This window comes from Haemaphysalis longicornis, unplaced genomic scaffold (genome assembly GCF_048455015.1).
Source record: "Haemaphysalis longicornis isolate Haplotype H1 unplaced genomic scaffold, Haemaphysalis longicornis Haplotype H1 scaffold_2, whole genome shotgun sequence".
Classification (NCBI taxonomy): Eukaryota; Metazoa; Arthropoda; class Arachnida; order Ixodida; family Ixodidae; genus Haemaphysalis; species Haemaphysalis longicornis.
The window spans coordinates 45272346-45292372 of record NW_027526295.1 but is presented as its reverse complement, the minus strand read 5'-3'; the positions used below and the strand labels follow the sequence as shown (position 1 = coordinate 45292372).

At 45.1% G+C, this 20027-nt stretch overlaps 1 non-coding gene across 1 annotated transcript; it reads left to right on the top strand.

Moving 5' to 3' along the window:
- Positions 1 to 15371: 15371 nt before the first annotated feature.
- Trnag-ucc (transfer RNA glycine (anticodon UCC)) lies at positions 15372 to 15443 on the top strand. The gene has a single exon. It is a non-coding gene; the product is annotated as a tRNA-Gly (tRNA).
- Positions 15444 to 20027: the final 4584 nt, after the last annotated feature.

Sequence of the window (20027 nt, the reverse complement as noted above, 5' to 3'; positions counted from 1 at the left end):
GCAAGGCAAAATGAGAAAATAACAACGACACCGGTAACGACAGAAGTTGCAAACAGCATGTTAACGTTTGTATTGTAACACGTACTTGTTTTCAAAAATTACATTTAAGAATATGCCTCCCGTGACGTTCGCAATTATAGCGTAATGAACACATCACAAGAAAATAGTAAAGTGTTCAAGACAATTCTATATTATCCACAAGTCTTTGCTTTATTGACTGGTTTTTAAAGGGTTTGCAGAAGGTGGTTACATCATTACTTTCGACTGGCCGTCGTACCATGTTTATTCAGTTATAATATTGTAAAAGCAGAATATTTTACAACAAATTCTTTCTTATTCGTGAAAAAACTGTTTTTTTATGATTAGACCAGTCTGAGTGACAGTCGAAAAATTTTATTTATATATGTTTCGAATACTGCTAGCCTTTCGGCCGTTAGAGGGGTGTGCAAACTAAAAATGTCAAGCTTCAATACATTCAAATCTGCCGCGATTTAAACAGCAACACATCAACATGGAGATGTTACATGGCATACATTAAAAACACCGACATTGAGGCCAAAGGAAATACAGTACAGTCACCGTATGCATAAAAGTAAAGGAAAATAAAACAAAATAGTAGACCATGCTCGCAGAAAATATTCTTTGAGCCTTTCCTCAAATTTTCCAGTGAATCACAATGAACCAGTTGCATGCAAAATTTTCCACTGACGAATTGTTTTTGACAAAAATGAATTTACATATACATTGACAGGCTGTTGCGGTACTTCGCATGTGTAATCGTTTAGACCTCTCAGGTTTCGTACGTGGGGTGGCGTAAAATATTTTGTTGTGTTCACGTTTTTCTTTCTTTGATAAAAATAACAACTTCATCCTTTGCAATTACCGACGTTCTTCTACGGTGGGAAGTTGAGGAGAATGTGACTGTTCTGTTATTTAATAATTTGGAAAATACTACAGGCCAAGAATGGCCCAGGCAGGAGTAGGGGGGGGGGGTGTAGTACAAGAAACATGACCAAAAAAGCAAACAATACAGATTTGGCACGAACTAACCGGTAAATATGCAACATATTAAGGTACTGACTAGGTCGAAGAGAAATTTCAGAGAATAAACGTGGCAGCTCGCCTTTGTACTCTTTCAGCATATTAATGAGGCCGATTTCAGGGGTCTCCATACAATGCTGGCATTAGGTAGTGTTGGCCGAATATACGTATGATATGCTGCTAGCTTAAGGGGAGTCGAAGCAGGTCTTAATTTTCGCCCCAGTTACCATAGTGTCCTCTCAGCCACCCTACAAACGTTTTGCAAATGGGTCCTCTAATTTATATAGTGGGATATTTATGTATTTGTTTCAGTATACTGTCAATCCCGTTATGGGGTTATTACCGGAGTGGAGTCACATTAAAAAAACAAAAAATTCACAGACTAAAAATACGTGTTGCAAGCACTAGGAATTTCAAGCATATATCACGGACGTAGTAAGGACTATAGATAAAACAAACTGCTTTACGTTGTACTCTTTCAAGCGCACCTACATGTTTGTTTGTGAAAGGGAAGCAGGCCACATTCGCATAATCGAGGATTGGACGGATAAGCATGGTATACGCTAGGAGTTTTGTTCGGGGTGTTGAATGACGAATGGTTCGCTTAAGAAAAAATACCTTGCTGAGAGCCTTCATTGTAATATATTCAACATGCGCGGTCCAATTTAGGTCGCTCGATATCAAGATGCCCGGATATTTGCAGGCAGCGACGGTATGAAGCGGCACATTTCCCAGCGATTACGAAGACTTAGCCTCCGTTTTTTCTTTGTTATTGACGTGGCGACAGTTTTCTCAGTATTTATTTCCATTTGCCACTCTCGACACCAGGTTTCGACTTTTTCTAGCAACTCATCTAGTTTTATCTGATCCTGGTAGCTGTCTATTCTCTGGTAGAGGATACAATCGTCTGCGAACAATCTGATTTTTAGTTCGGCTACGGCAGCGACGTAATTAAAAAAAGAAGAAACATAATGGCGGCTAAAAGTGAACCCTGGGAACTCCTGACAATGCTAGAGCAGTTTCGGGCACATGTGCACCATATTGAACAAATTGGTAGCGGTGAGTCAAATAGCTTTCCATACACTTGATTATAGGTCCGTTGCCCGGTATACTGGTAAGCGTTTGGATCTGTTTGGGATGGGAAACGCGGTCAAAAGCTTTTGACTGATCTAGAAAGACTACGTCAACCTGCGATTGATCGTTAATGCCATTCGCAAGGTCAGGCAGGGTCTCAACCAGTTGTGTGACAGTAGATAGGCCACGACGAAAACCGTGTTGACTGGAATGGAGAATAGCATTTTCTTCCGCGTATTCGGTAAGGGACTTTAGAATAATATGGTCAAGAATTTTGCATGAAGTACACGTAATAGAAATTGGTCTGTAAATTGATGGAAAAGACGAGTCACCACTTCCGTGCATGGGAAGAATTTTTTGTAATTTTCTATTCCGATATAACCTGGCAATCTTTAAGCGATTTAGAAAATATAAGAAAATGGCATTTACACAGTAGTTCAGCGTAACGCTTTAAAAATGCGTTGGGAACCCCGTGGGGTCCACTACATTTTTTTTCATAAATGTTCAATAAAAGTGATAGTAAACCCGGCTCAGACAATTGAGGCAAGCTTAAAGTACTTAAGTTTTCATCCTTAAACAGAAGCGGCGTTTTTTACCATTGTCAGCTGTGAAAACAGACTGGAAGTAAGTGTTAAATAAGTTAGCTTTCATTAATTCCTCCTCCGCTGAAACGACAGTGGGGGGGTTGTTTTTTGAACCAAGATATTGCCAGAACGTCTGGGGCGACTCCCTCATAAACTTACTTAGTGTTGTGCTGCAGAAGTTTTCTTTGGCACTACGGATTTTCACCTTCAAGGAGCGATACAAGTTATTTTTTTTGAACCCATAGACAGAGCTTAATTTGTTAGATTTTCTTAGTATTTTTATTTTACGTTTAATATGAACAATGTCACGTGGGATTCTAGGGTTTCCTTTTTTGTTACACTAAATATTTTATTGCATTGGCGGTAGACAGGCAGGTAGAGCATACAGAATAATTAGAATCGTAGACACGGTTACCTAAGTTATTTTGAAGATTAAGGCGTGAGTAAAAAACGCAAACTTTCTTTGTATGCAGCTGTATTCCATCATTAGTCTACACACGGAGAACACGGTGAAATGACAACATTGGCGCACTCACCCACCTAAATTGTCAAAAGTAGCTTTTAGGACAATTGAGAAAAAAAAAAAAACATTTTTAGCGGCTTGTTCTTTTACAGCGTGCAGACGGTCCCAGTTTTGCTTGGTCATGTTTTCGACAATGAACTGTTATGTGCTTCTTTAATAACCCGTGAATATTCATTTCTTTTCTCACCTAATATTTTATTATGACCCGTATCGTATGATACTTTGATTGTGTGTCCTTTTTATTAGCTTTATTGTTGCTAAGAGGCGTTGAGTAAGTATGATTCACTTTTTGTGGTATTTTATGTTGCTTGGCGAGATATGTGGCCTGCCATATGCTCCAAGAACCTCTGCTCAGGCCCGTTTCCCACTGCTCACAGGTTGCTCCGAAGCTTCGTTTAAAGTACAAGTCTTCGAAGAAAGTAATTTTGTCTCTGATAAAATCAAAGCTGTGGAATGAGAATCGGAATAAGTTGTTCCTCATTTGCCAGCAAAAGTGTCAATGTATCCGTGCATCTATCCATGCTTGTCCAAATCTTCCACAAAGACCATAATGAACGAGTGTTTTCGCCGGTTTCTGTACCAAAAGCTATGAAGGCCACACACGAAGACACGACTGGTCCCTACCGAATGATCCGGCTAATATGCAAAACCATCGCATTAACAACCTAGATGTCAGTGTCATATCAGGGCCACACTATCTTTAACACGAACCTTCTACAAGGCCCCAATCGTTGCAGTTAATGTCCTACTACAGCCCTCATTTATACCATGACGTGTTCTCTGCGCCGCTGCTCCGAAACCTGCCGCCACAGCCGCTATGTACGGTATCCGGTATAGTCATAGGTAGGCAAAACAGAAAGAACTTACTCAAACTCAATCGCAATTTTTTTTTTGTTCACGCTGTGCTGAATCAATCAAACAAATAAATAAATGAATATTCCGCGTTGTGAATTACGCCACGACCAACTGTGGCTTATGCGACGCAGATTACAGCTCGTAGTTCAAGCAGAATGTGTCGAGAAAATTACGGCGGGCCGTTTTCGCACCGATAGTCTTGAGTATGTGTGCTGTCATCTTGCCGTGGACATGCAGCCTAACACACACAGAGCCTAGTCGATGAGCCCACACACACCTGGTGCCGGCAGCTGGGAATTTATCCGAAAGGAAGAAGAGATATTTCGGACTTCTGATCATTACGAATATATATGTCCCTCACAAGTGGCACGGGCCAATGTGGCTGCCTTGCGGTACCTGCTCCTTGTTTGGAAATGATGTCTCGGCAAATTCCACAGCGTGATGCGAAATCACGTTGCAAATGACTAATATTTCGGGGCAGCTTGGCAGAGGCATGCTGCGCGCGCATCGGTGTAGGTGCCACGCTGCACACTTTCGTGCCACCGCGAATGCCTGGTAAGGTGAGAGTTGGCGTGATGGTGTTGTGCATACACCTTCACATGAAACGATGCGCTTTAATGTCATATAATGGTGAGCGTAGAACTGCGGATTAAAGTGTAGGTAATGAAACATTGTGGCTGACTTTTATAACGTAGCGCAAGTTTGATTTCTGGTGATGTTCTTACTGTTTCATACCACTAAAACAGGCTGACGTAGCAGGGCTTGTTGATTAAGGTAGCGACCAGTGAGTATTTTTTTCTGTAAGAACTCATTTGAGGTCGATAGACCCACATCAATGAGTACTTGATATGTCGTAATGTAGAGCTTACGTTTTGCTCTGTTCAGCGAAGGGGGAGCACATTGTTCTTGTCGTGTTGATGTACCGTAGCTTCAATATAAATCAATGGTGTTTAGGGGCGGAAGTTCATCCCATCAGCTATTGTAGAGCATTACGAAAGAGCGACATCCTCGGTGTCGGTGGGAAAGAGACATGTTAGACCAGGATGAAGAATTTATTGTAATCTAAGACTGTTCTCTGATGAGAACGAAATCTGGGTGCTACTAGTTCCAGCAGAAATTCTCGACCAATCCTCCGTCATGGCCTTTTATGTTCGTAAATGTTTGTAATGGTATCTGATCATTGTATTGAGAAAAATCGCATAAGGCTAAGCAAGAACAATGTACTCCGCATGATCTAGCGTATGTATGTTTCGTCTGCTTCCAAGGTTGTCACGCAATTACCAATGTTCAACTTTTACTTTTGTATACCACGCTTAAGTTGAGTCCCAAACGTAACCTACAAACTTAAAAATTGTATGAGGTTCATGTTCTAGCGCCTTTGTGTGCGCAAGTGTGGCGCCGTATATTTCTAGGGATGTACGCTTATGGCATGGTGATGTTTTCCTGCTCCTGTAAGCGATGCAATGTATATATGACAACATGAAAGGGAAATAGCTGCCGTCTAGTAGACTAGATTTGTCTTCATGTTTTGGCAACTTTCGGCTGTGCATAGCTCTAAGGAATTTTGTGATAAGGTTACTATGATGGAAGACGCTGGGCACCTAGACGAGAAGGAGAAAAAACTTTTCTTCGAGAGAATGTGAGCGCAAAATGCCCTTGATTAGAGTGGCTCCCTGTTCATTGGATTCCATATGCTGCCTTCGCCACCTAGCCGCTGGTAACCAGCAGTAGCTGATCCTCCAAGGCGGGGCTAGACAGCAAAATCTCGCATCGCTCACCGGGGGTAGTGTAGGGTTCTTAGTGGAGGAAATGCGGATGCGGGGCGGTGTTTTGGGCTGAAGTCGCGCTCTCCTGTCATGGGGCGAAGAATACCGAGCCGCTTACATATTGGGCAGGTCTTTTCGTACTGACTTGTATACATGCCAGGCAGTAAGCGAGGGCAAGGGAGAGATCCTTACTGGATCTGTCGATACAATACTTGCTGCTCCTGCGTGAGTTTAGGGTGCGAGGTAGGAAGTTTCTGCCTATCCTCGCGATCGTACTGCACTATCTCCCTGTAGGGGACCACAGGTTTCCTTTTGGCCTCCTCCTGAGCCGTTTCCCGGTAGGTTGCCGCGCAGGCCTGTCGGTGGGCAAACTTATTGCCCTCCAGCGAAGAGTTGGCCGGAATGCATCCTAATTCAACTTGTCCCTCCGGAGGCTTTTTGTCTCCCCGCACACGAAGCATCTGCCGGGACAATCAACCTGACTTGAAGCTCCTGTAGGCCTGCTGGGAGTCGGTGACAACCCTGGAAATGCCCGGAATTGTGAAGAATTGGGCAGTGGCCAACTCTTCCGCTTCATCCATGTTTCTGATTTGAAGCGACGCGCTCATCAGCATATTGCTCTTGGTTTTCACCACCGCCACTGCTCTGGTCGTCCCCTTCTTTTGGAGGCCCCGTCAAGACGACACCGGCTTCGCTCTTCACTAGCCTGTTGAGAGCACGAGGCCTTGCCTCACGCCTGTCGCCATGGTGAGCTGGATTCATGTTCTTTAGAAGAGGCTTGGTCTTGATTGCGGGTAGCCATTTGTCCGCAAGCTGTTTTCGATCAGTCAGCTCTGCCACGCTCCACCCGCTTCTTCCCAGGACAAAACAACCCGCCTTAGTGTGAATCAGCCTCTGATTTGGACTGGATTGGTTGCCCTCAACCATCTCGGCCACTTTTATAGAGCCATATGGAAGAGCTTGTCCGTCGGAGAAGGTAGAGCCATATGGAGGAGCTTGTCCGTCGTTCCACTCATGGGAACTCCGATGCCTTGTTTAGCTGCCTTGCATATAATTGTGTCAACCTGGCTTTCTTTTTCCTTGTTCATCAGGAGGTAAGATCTGGCGTACGTTACTTTTGACACCCCAAAGGTTTGGACTAGCCTCAGAGTGTCTTTCTCTTTCAGTACTCTCCACCTGTTTGCCACCAACGGAAGCATGTGTAGCATCGGTTCAGAGGAGTGCTTAAACTTGCGTACGGACGTGACGTAGTGGCCTTATTGTCTGCCTGCATGGTGAGTCGCATAATCAACACTGGGACCCGGAACGATGTCTTCGCCCTCTAGCACCACCTTCCGTCTTCCTTCTCTGTCTAGGGCGCCCGAGGACGGACAACCACCAGTTCATACTTTTGAGGCGACCATCGCAGTCCCCACTCCTTCGCGTATTTACCAACCACATCTGCGGCTGTGTGCAGCGTGTCTTGTATCCATCCTGAGGAACCCGCCTTCGTTGTGGCGAGCGAAATGTCATCGGCGTAGAGCGCGTAACCTAAACGTTCGACTACCCCGAGCGCCTTGGGCAGGCTCACAGCGCCGGCGAGCTCCATTTTGATCTTGAATGCTTAGTGGTTCTCGTCTCAACACTGCCACCCCAATTCCCTTGAGGAGGCGGTGACGTTGCCTACGAATGTCGCACTTGCACGCTCAAAGCGATTGGCCAATAAAAAGGCTTATATAAAAACAGACAAGGTACATAACTATCAGTCGTTTCACGAACGGGCATCCATTACGAGAAACTTGTATGGGGACATGTAAAGCTGCCCAGAGGCTCATGAAACCATGGGTCGTGTTTTAATAAACTTTCAGAAGTTTATCTGTTTAGGCAAAAACTGAAACCGCCAAGTAAACATAGATGGAGGAAAAACAAAAGAAAGTTAAATACAAGCTGTAAGCAGAGCAGAGAAAAAGATTTAGCCCTGGTCAATCCCTCTTTTCGGAGATGGGACAACAGCTCAAAAGCATCACCATCATCAAAATAGAAAACGACCTTCATGACAACGACTCGATGTGTTTTAGGCATCGTTACATGCACGAAGAGTGCCCTAGATTCAAGCAGTATTTCAGGTAATATTTGACGTGCGCTCCACTGCATTCATTGTAATTTCTTAATGTTTCCGAATTCGGTGGCACAGAAATTTTATTCTGTCTCAAGCATTTACGTGAAATGTTTGAAGAGGTACGAATGGCTCACGGGTAATACGTAGCCCATAAAAATACGAATGATTGGCATGAAAAGTGCTTGATCTTTGCACTATTTATGTACGGCCTTTTAAATTTCGTGCACCTTCAAACGTGAGGCCAACTGTGAGGCGAAACCTTTTTGCAAGGACCTTCACTGACCTCAGCAGTTTGCAGCCACGGAAAGAGTCTGCGAGGACAGTTCAACGAAATTTGCTAGGAGGTGCCCCCACTGGGTGAGGTGTTTCTCCACGCTTAGCTGTGCAGCGCCCCCTCCCCCTCTTAACCACGTGCCATAAGAGATGTCACGTGCTGCGATGCAGAACGTATATTCAACGTGGTCATTGCGTGGTCACCGAAACTAGACTCCCTAAAGGGTACCGTGTCGCCCTTATTCGCAAAAGCTACGCGTAGAACAGATCTTAGAAAACTGTTTTTACAACAAAGAATAGAAAAACGCACGCACCCCACCGTCTAACGACGACTATGGTCTAACGCGAAGCTGTATAGTGATGTATCCTTTGGTTGGCCAATCCCACCCTGCGAGTATGTGCTACCCTGGAAGTACGCATAAATTTTTAGAATTCCCACAGAAACAATCGGATACGCACTCCGTAGGCGTAACGTTTGGGTTTGGGGCGTGCAGCGCGAATTGGTGCTTGCTGCTTGACGCTCCGTTCGACCATGTTTACATAGAGCAATCGGATTCACACCGGCTTCATAACGCGATAGATCCAGGTTCGAGTACTGCCACGGAAAGCGTTTTAATGCGTAGCATTGTTTGCCGAGTACCCCCACAGCCAGTACCGTGTAGCTCCACCGAGTAAGAACAGACTGAGCCAGTACACCAGCTTGGGTACATAAAATCAACATTGTTTCATCCCCTTTGTGCCCCTCGTGCAGTGTGACCGGTGACATTGATCACTTCATTATGAACTGCTCCAAAACCAACCCTGAGCGGACGAACTTTTTTCGTGATTTCCAGAAGTTAGGAGTGCTCTATGCTACATCGGAGGACATTATTTTTTCTAGGGAACAATGGATTGTGCGAAGAGAGGTGTTTGATCTCCTACTCGGATTCTTGCAGTCCACAGGAATAAGTGAGGTGTGGTGACATTGTGTGTCTGTTATTTCAGGACTGAGTGAGTTGTGATGACTTTGAGTCTCTGATATTGTATTGGGGACGATTAGGTGGAGCAATTGCTTGCAGCTGTGCAAGGCTAAGTCCGGTCCATTAAACAATACTTACTACTACTACTACTACTACTACTACTACTACTACTACTACTACTACTACTACTACTACTACTACTACTACTACTACTACGCCCTGCATTTCCACAAAAATGCAGCTATCACAGAACTTTCACCTGTAATTGCTATAATAGCATAAATATGTAAATTGGTCCCACAAAATTTTGAAAAACAAATATTTAATAACATTCAAGAAAATTCCGGAATATGGCAAAACGTCTCACGTCCTGCATTTCCGCAATAATGCAGATGTCGCGACAGTTCCAAATATAAGCGTTTTCGTAACGCATACAGACATAATTGGTGGGACGAAATTTTTAAAAACTTAAAAAAATAGGAAATATATTTTTAAAATACGGAAAATGGCGAAACGTAAAACGTATGGCATTTCCACAATAATGCATATTTTGCGAAAGTCCCCCCGTAATCGGTGTAATAGTGTAAATGGAGATAATTGGTCAAGTAAAATTTTGAAAAACTAAAAAAATAGGAAAAATATAATTACCTAAAATGGCGAACAGCGAAACGGCCCGCAATTTCCACAATAATGTAGATTTTGCAAAACTTCCAGGTGTAATCGTTACAATATCGTAAATGGAGATAATTGGTTCGAGAAGAGTGACAAAAACAAAAAAAAATTCGCTGTGAAAACTCGCACTCAAGACAAGGGGCATGAGAATGCTACACATTAGTGGATAATTCTCTGAATTTCTGCGGTATTTTTAACACGAAAGTGTTTTATTCCTAGATACACCAAGGATTTTCCTGACGTCATATCCGTCACGGAGTTTCAACCCTGCACACCGAATATTCTTACGGGGCAGCAACCTTTGGTACTAAAGAGTACGTTATACTTAGGGTTGTTCGTTTTCAAGTTTTGTATTTTAACACGAAAGTGTTTAATGCCGCGATACACCAATATTTCAGTTACGTCATATCCGTCACGGAAATTACGCCAGCACACCTTTGCCGAAGCGACCCGCCAGGAGGACGTTGCTCGCGAAGCACACCCACAAGACAGCCGCCGACCCGAAAATCATGCTCAACTGCTGATATCGCTGCACATTTACCTTTCGTGTTTTACCGATTCCTCTGACAGGGGAATCAATCAGTTTTTTTTTACTTCGCACACGCTCACTCATCATCATCATCGTCAGAGAAAGTTGGGTTTCCTGCAAGGCGTATCGCCGTACAACGATACCAGAGAGGACACTAAGGCTTCACTTTAAAATGCTGACACCCACATGGGTTGGAACGAAGCCGTCAGAGCCAGTACCCAAAATTCTACTTGTAAGCCACAACGGCGGGACTTTCCAAAGAAAGCTTCGATGGACTGACTTCCGGCCTCGGTGGCGGCATTCGCCAAAACCCAACGGGGTCCCCTTTTACGGGCGCCGCTCTCTCTGGCCTTTCGCAGCTGGCGAAGGCGCACACACAAGGGCTGCGCTTTGTCACAGAAGAAAGCAATCAGCGGCGTCGCTCGCATCGCGACACATCGCAGGAGTCGGCCTTAACGGAGAATTCACCTTCTAGCGCAGCATGGGTAGGCCGCGCGTGGTTCGCTCTGCGAAAAAGAGCGCAGACATTGAAGAACGTAAACGTTCCCGCTAAATCGCAGCAGAATGATCCACAATGACGCATTCCAAAAAGTGCCGCCCGCGTAAAGCGCAGCAGAATGACAATTTTTCGCTATAATTAATCGACAGGGCTTCGTTTTGATTACAGCTATTGCGTTTTATTCTGGCAAAAGTGTTCTCGTTTTTTGTGTTGCAGTTATTTCGTTTCGACTTTGGTCGTTTCCGGCTGACTGAGGTGAAGCTTCCTGCACCCAACTGTTTCCGGAAAGAAGGGGTTTGCTGAATATTTTAAGCAGTTGCACAAAAAATACTGCTCGAAGTGATAACAAGTATTTCATGGGGAAGTGCTCCGCAATTATGTTATGAAACACGCCATCGGACGCCGCGCACATGATGCCAGGTTCATGATGCGAAGCGCGGGGCAACAGACATTTATTCTTAAAGGGTTGACAGCGCATAAACACGACGGCACAAGGAAGAGGAGACAGGACAAGCGCTGTCAACCCTTTATGATGCTACACCAACTAGCCCACCAAGCCATCCTCGTGAAAGACATTTATTCTCTCCTTCATTGTTCTGAACTGCGCAGGCGCATGGACAGTCCCACATTTTTCCATTTTTGTAAAAAACTGACAGTGTATTTGCTTGCTCTGCTGAAAGTGTGGTCGACAGGCGAGAGCCTTCAGCCGTAGCCCATCTCAGCTGTTCGCCTTAGCTCTGTCTGCTCCCAGTGTTAATGCAATGGCGCTTTTGTCAATTCAATGTGCCGTCCTCACACTACTGGTACGCCATCTGTTAGGACAGTGCATAACTTGCGTCGTTTTTTAACGTGTTGGTTTATTTGCTTTGTAAACACTACCCTAATGCATATACACAATTATAAGATCGTTTCGTCTATAGGTTATGTACATACATATCGCCGCAAACTGTATAGTGTATCTTCTTGCTGGATAAAAGTGAATGGGTATGATTTACACCAGTCGTTTGAAGAGTCTTAAACAGCCTTGCCAGAACTTATCATTTCTTGAGGATTTTTTTAATTTTTGGCCAGCTGTTTAATCGAGTGGCAGACAGAAATGCACACAGAGAGACAAATATTTCTCATTTGGATAGCCCAAAGAATACTATCGTCTTGAGAAGGTCATGGTTCAAACCACAACGACCGCTTAACGAACCAGCGACAGCTGCTATCAGAACATCGCTGCCATGCACTGTTGGTTCCCTGAGGCTTTCCCTTGTTGCTTAACTTTGCTAGTCCAATAAGTGATTCCAACGAGGTGAGTCGTGTTGCGGCAAGCAGATGTGCTGTCAGTGCCGACACACTATGACCTCGGCTCCTCGGCATGCCCATGGACAAAGTTGAATTGGTCAAGGTCCACCATCCAGACGTCAGTATCACGGTCGGCGTGCGGAGTCACGAACCCGTGTTTAATATAGATGGAGCTGTTCCATGTTTTTACTTTCAGCCTCGAATCCCCCGGACGGTCTCTGTCCAGGCTGGCTGGCTGGCTGGCTGGCTGGCCGGCTGGCTGGCTGGCCGGCTGGCTGGCTGGCTGGCTGGCTGGCTGGCTGGCTGGCTGGCTGGCTCGCTGGCTCGCTGGCTCACTCACTCACTCACTCACTCACTCACTCACTCACTCACTCACTCACTCACTCACTCACTCACTCACTCACTCACTCACTCACTCACTCACTCACTCACTCACTCACTCACTCACTCACTCACTCACTCACTCACTCACTCACTCACTCACTCACTCACTCACTCACTCACTCACTCACTCACTCACTCACTCACTCACTCACTCACTCACTCACTCACTCACTCACTCACTCACTCACTCACTCACTCACTCACTCACTCACTCACTCACTCACTCACTCACTCACTCACTCTCAACGCCCAGCCAAAACTGCTACGCCAAGAAATATCAAATTTCGGGAGTATACATTCATAACGTCGGGCTCGCGAAGGCGGGATTTTCCGAAATTGTACACTGAAGCAAGGGAAAAGGGCGAATTTGTGTTTTCGTAGATTCGTCATTATCTCGCTCACCGTTCACATATCGAAGTACTTTTGCTGATATGTCTAGCACTTAGAAATCCTTAAAAACTAGTTTTACGTTTTTCTCCTAACCAACGCTATTGGGCCGATTCGGTATTTCGGAAAGATTCTGCAATAAATGTTTCACTTATTGATGAATTCAATTGATTTTTGCAAATACATGGTACTAACACAAATACACAAAACCAATTTTAAGTATTTCGGCCTACGACGCTGGCAAAAGGGCGGAAAGAAAAGGGCGAAAGAAAAAAAGGCGAAAAGAATAAAGAAAAACAATGACACGCGTGACGAGCCGAAAAGGCCTAACAGGTGATATCAACGCCTATCCAAGCTGCTCACTCCAACGGCTCCAATAGTGTCACTAGATAAGGTTACAGAGTACCGGCACTCTTTTCACCTATTGTTCCGTGCCGCCGCCGCGATCATTGGTCAGTTCACATCACCTGACAATTGTTTACACTGTGACGCTTCATGGGTGCCGACATTTTGTTGTTTATGCGTTTTCCGTCGGCCAACTGTGGTAGTCTCAGCTTGACCTTCCCTGCTCTGCGGCTGCGCGACTGGCATCGTTACGAAGGCGAATCAAAGATAACGCGCTTCGTAGCATTTCAGCTACAGAAGTGCGTCCGAAGATGCCGTGTTGCTGCGTCTCCGGCAGTGTTGTTTACAAATGACCTCGTCCAAGTCAGCGTTAAGGCCGCCGAAACGGCAATCTGGCAACATTGATAAGCAACAAAATGGCCACCGTTGCTCACTTGCGCGCCTCAGTGACGGTACTCTGTATCTTATCTAGTGACACTAGGCTGCAAATTACACAGCACATTCTGATTATAATGTAGAAGCTGAATTTTGCTGTCATTTTTCAAAAAGTACGCCCGGGAAAGAGTGAGTGCTGTTATAGTTATTCATACATTTATTTTTTTATCCCAGAGCATTTAAGGTATAGAACTAGTTTTTCTTGATATAGGTAACTTATGCACGCATCTAAACAGTGTTTTAGAATATTTCCCCATAACACTCACCTCGTAAAGAGGCAATCAGGATTTTGGGAAACATACGTGTTTTAACAAATTACTCAATAACTAAACAGCCCGTTGGAGTGGTCAACTCGTTTTCGCTTGCACATGCTCCATATACAGTTGTCGAAATACCTATTTCACGATTTTGCCCTAATACGTGTATAAAGACGCGAGTAGGAATTTTAATCTTGCACTTGTCTGGACATAGAATTCAATTAAATTTTCTCGCTTTCGTATAACTCTCGCCATCTGTTGGGAGTTTCTGCAACCACGCGCCTCCCCGTAGCAGCCTACGTTAGTATGACATAAAACTGTGACTGACCAGTACCCTTCATACCTACTGAGGGAACACTTTCCGAGGGTAAGTAGTCGTTTGAGCGCACCATCGCGGTACAAATTGCTTCGGTAGAGTTTAAATAAAACACGAGTTTCCCCCTTTTCCCGGTGGCGTATTTCCAAACGCTTCGCTGCACAGAGCATCCACGTGACATGTCTGTTCGCGCCATGCAGAACGGTAGTTAAACGTCGTAATTGCCTGCAGCCCAAACCTAAAGCGGCCTAAAACATACAAAATCACTATTATTAACAAAACCAACACGTATAGTTGAGGTTACAAAGAAAAATCAAATTTAGCAAAGAAAAGTTCAGCAATAAAAAAAAACCCGGTGGGGCTCCAACCCCAGCCGTTATCGCCATTGCTCAGTACTCTTCATTGACGCCACACAGCCCGAGCGGTAGGGCTCATTTTGGCAGGCGCTAAAAGAATAGCGCCTGCAGTAACATCACACATGTCACGTGGGTGCTCTGTGCAGCGAAGCGTTTGGAATCACGCTTCCCTTCCCGGTACCGCACGCCTCCGATAGGATCCCGTGTATTCACAGCACGCGGGAGTTCCTAATTGTGTGCAACTGCATGGTGACAGACCCAATTTAGGATAAGAAATAACTGAACAGGTGTTATGCCCAGTAGTGTCATTGGTATAGGGGCCCTCCCGGGCATCGCCAGGTACTACCGCTCGTTTTCGATAAATAGGAGGCCCTACCTGGCTCAGCGGATCGTGTTTTATAAAAGTCGTTTAAAACTGCCACACTAAAAGGGGCGCACCTTGAACTTGTCTCAATAAATACCTTTCGGAGGCAAAGGCTTTGCACTCAGAAAAGGCGTCTGAACCGGCCTTGTAGCGGCAAGCGCGCACGCAAAAAAAGATTCGCTTCATCAGAATGGACGTTCCTTATTTAAGCTGCGTGACTGCGAAGTTTTCCGCTTTCGCACTTCTCCCTTCCCGAATCCGCGACCACAATTGTTGCGGCGTTCTGGGCATTGTGATCTAGTACACGCCACCTCCGCGAGTCCTTCAACAACTGTTTTCTTCGCAGAACAACGCCGTATTGTCGGCGTCGGTGGTATAGTGGTTAGCATAGCTGCCTTCCAAGCAGTTGACCCGGGTTCGATTCCCGGCCGACGCATTGCTTTTTTTATCACTGTTGGCGGGCTAAAGCGACAACTAGGCAATATTAGCGCCCAAAAACCATCGCCGCGCGTACGGTCACGAGGAATTCACCGACAAGATAAACACCAAGACCAGTGACAACATGCACTTTGTATGAAAGAATGTTAATCTCGGGCACCGACCGTGACAACATGCACTTTGTATGAAAGAATGTTAATCTCGGGCATCGCCTGGTACAACCGCTAGTTATCAATAAATTGAAGGCCCTCCTGGCTGCACGGGTCATGTTTTATAAAACCTGTTTAAATCTGCCGCACTAAAAATTGCGCACCCTGAACTTGTCCTAATAAATACATTTTGGAAGCAAAGCTTGCAAACCGCCCTTGTTCCGGCGCACAAAAGCGGAATAATGAAATTTGCACAATCGGAATGAAAGTGCCATATTAACGCTGCGTCAAGGCGAAATTTCCCGTTTTCCTGCTGCTCCCCGGGCGCCACCGACGCGGACAATGCGGTGCTGTTCTACGCTGTTCTTAGAGCGTTGTTCTTATAGCGCGCTTTCATTCATCATTAACTACGCCGGGTGAGACAGTCATGATGACGAAGGAAGAGAGTGCAAGAACAAATTTCTTCACTATATTTGAAAAACAGCAGCCAGTGCCGTCGGAGCAGGCATCGTAGTCACTGGCACCCACGACGCTTACACGCAGCCAACACCCTCTTCGTCCTCGTTCGCAGCCAACCAAAAATGAGCCCTCACGCCGTAGCGGCGTCATTGTCTTCGCCCCTACATTGCATGATTGTCCCTTGACAACGTAATGGTTTCAGGTGCATTGTTGGGATAGTTGGTGCTTGCACATCATGGTTTCAACAGCGCAGGAAAGGACATTGAACGAAAGGGAGCAATAAACATTACCACGCCACTGTGGCCCTGCCAATTTTCGTATTCTTCCACTGTCTTTCTTTCGAGGTTGAAACCATGATCTCTTGACGATTTCCGTATAAAGGGTAAATTTTACGAATGCAGACATCTCATGAATGTTTCTTCATCTTCCTCTTTCTATTCCGAACCGGTAATTTTGCTCAGTGTGCTCTACCTTCCTACGCTGACTTTTAAACGGCTTCATGACAAACTGTGGCTTTTGCGTGAAAAATAAGAGCTGATAGTTTAAGCAGAATATGTTGGAAACATTACGCGCAGTGTGGGCGCCGATGGTCATGGAGTTATGGGCGGTCAACAGTGTTTGCACGGTAAGCGGACTGTATTATGCATGGAGCCCAGTTTAAATACGCGCGTGCATGACACATGCTAACCGTTTCTACTAATCCTGCACGGTTTTTTGAGCAGAGCCAATATTTTGGACACCCTTCACATTAGTAAAAAGATCACACTGTAGAGGCCGCCCGTTACGGCCTACAGGGGAGGAACAAACGAGCAAAAATAATGATTTTGTATAGCAGAAAGTCTTAGAATGCTAGCCTATTTTAGACACTCAAGTTCTGCCCTCAGCATCCATTACGAAAATCAGCAGTACCTTAGCCTAGGGTTAGTTAGTTTTGAAAGTAAGAATTGCATTGCGGTAGTACAAATCGACGTTCAGTAAGGATGCGAACACTGGAATGACGGTCGACGGTTCTAGGCTAGTGGTTAACACAATAGGGTGTACTCGTTCACGAGCAAAGTTAACTCCTGAACGCAATTGTGCGTCACGAAAGCAGGACTTTACTCCTTCATTGATTAGTTATTTATTTGGCTGTCTAATTATTTATACACCATACATCACAGGATCTGAAGGGGATTGCGGGAGGGGGGAGCAAACTATTGCAATGACACACAGCGAAGTGCAAGTATAGGTAATATTGCCACAGAGGTGTGGCAATAAAAAAATTCGCAATCTGAAAGTCGTTTCGTATAAAATTTGACTAGTACATTAAAATGCCGTAATTTAATTTTGCTTGAACAAACAGTTTGGGGACTGGAAAGCTATTGCAATAAAAACGTATGCGGCCTAAACTATTAATTTAGGCCGCATACTTTTCCGCCTACTTGTGACGTAACATGGAAATATCGAAGTGAGCTTCATGAGTGCGTAATTTACTGCGTCCGTTTGCAATCGTCCTGAAAACCCGATGGTCATCGTAGTGACGTTGTGCGCAAGCTGAACTGAGAGGAGCTATGCTCCATGGAATCTTGAACCACGTTTTCGCACCTTCGTCTTTCTCACCCGGATTTAGGCTCTGATAAACGAAAAGGACGCTATAAAAACAACGGAGAATAGATTACGTAGCGGCAGAACGTAGCGGCACTACGTCACTAGCAACGAACGCCTCGACCAGCTGGTGCACAGGACAGCCGACTTGTAGTTCTTTTTTCCCTGTCAATTTTTTTATCTCGCACTTACAAGAGCGCAACAATGAAACAATCCCCGCTAGCAGCGTAGCGAGGTCTTGCACGCGCAGCGTCGGCGTCGGTGGTATAGTGGTTAGCATAGCTGCCTTCCAAACAGTTGACCCGGGTCGATTCCCGGCCGACGCATTTTTTTTTATTTTATATTTTCAAACACTCGTTTATCTAAGGTTTATTTGTCTGCGCCTTGAGGTTATGGTATTAGCTATGCTTCGGGAAGCTCGAATTGTTGTGGAGAAATGTGGCAGCCCGTAAGGAAGCACTACGAGTCAATTTTAGCGGTGGCAATGAGTTGATGGTGACCAATGCCTACTCTGATCAGTTATGGCACCTTCCATCGGAACTACAACGTCTCTTTGGCTGGGAATATACACACGTAAGTCTCTAATGTATGCACTAACGAAGAACAATTTTCAGTCACGTTGCGGACAGCGACAGTTACGAGCGTTTCCACTATAATTCACTGTGAAGGGCACATTGGCCGGATTGATTTTGATGATGCTGCACCAAGCAGAACTAAGAAAACCTTGTTGGTGGCCCCCTTTTATAAACTACGCCAATATCCAAATTTGCTTCTATATAAACTTCGTGGCTTTGTTAAGGCATCCGTTTTCGTGTCATGAGTACAAACTGCGATGACTACCACCTAACCGCAGTGCCCGAGTAACGAAATAATGAACACAACATCTAAGGCAGCGAGAAGGCCCTAGCTTGCCCTACTTCGTCAGAGTTCCTCCAAATTTCAGCGTCACCATAATGAAGCGTTCCCGCATGCTTTCTTCCGCATTACAGCGCCTTCTTTGTCTTGTCGCATTCCTGATCACTTTACCGCAAATAATGTTAATTGTTCCCACGTTTGAGTTACTGGTCACCATGTGTGACGGGCAGTAAAAGGCGCTCTATTTTATCAGCATGATTTTCCTTCACATAGGTATCGTTAAGCGGCTGCCGGTGAAGTAAGGGGCCCCATGTTTTAATTGAGCTGCATTTACAAGTGCGCCATGACAGCCCTGGACAGGCTGTGCTCAATACTGTGCTTCATCTTCATCGGAGTTTGGTTGAAGAGATGTGATCAGCTATTCATTTCGTCTCGTTCAACTCTTAGTATCAGAGTTTAATGGCGAGCGAGGAATGAAGCGTGGAATGCGAAGTATTTTTTTGTCACTTAACCCTCGTCTGCACCTGAAGTGTGGGTACGTAGGTAAATCTTTGAGAAAGAAATGCGACAATTTTATTTATTGCTAAAAATGCAGCAGTAAACTTTTGGTGTAACAAAACGCCTTGGAAATTACAAGAACAGTACATCAGATATGAAATAATTTGCAATGACCACACGAAATAATTTGCAATGACCAAAAAATATACTTTTTTATGTGTCAGCGACATTTCGAACGAAGACATGCTTTCTCCCGCATTACAACGCCTTCTTCGTTGCGACCGTCATGTGAAAACTAGACGATAATAATGCTCAAGAACAATCCAAGTCTACGTTGACGTAGGATTCACGGTCAAAATAAATCAATCCTCGGCCAGATCATGTGTTTATTTTTCTTTCAAAAGGTTTTTCAGAAATTCAAGTTTGGTGTCATTTTTTATGGACATGTACACCCGGTAAATGCACACACCTAATAAATTTTTGTTGCTGTTTCTCCATCTCTGCCAGTTGAGAATAATTTCTTCATTGCGTTGGCTCCGTGTCCTGAGCTGTAAAGTAGGCGATGACGAAGTTTGTGTTGTGGTGGAACCAGGACTATTTATACAATCACAAGACTTCGGCAGCCCTAGGGACAGTGGCTGCGGAGGTGGTAATGGTGTCATGTGCGTTAGAGGCTCTTCGCCGTGGAAACCGAGCTCAGCACGTGGCCCACAGTGTGGGGCCCAAGCCCCTCCAATACGGGCGAGGAGGCGCTAAGACGTCTTTCTCCTTGGTGTCGTGAGGGCGATCCTCGCGCGCCTCCTTCTCCTCCCTACGAGGGTACGGGGGACGCGCGCAGGAGACTCCTGGAGAGACCGCCCTTGGGTCGCGCAGCGACCGCGGGGTACAGTCGGTAAAACGCTTGTCTATAACAGCGATTTCAACTTCAACCAGCTACATCCGAAAACTGCCGAAACATACCCGTTCCAAACATGTGGGAGGCAAAAGCGAAGGGCTAAGACTTCAGAATTCCGCAGTAGTTTTATTCAAATCCCCCT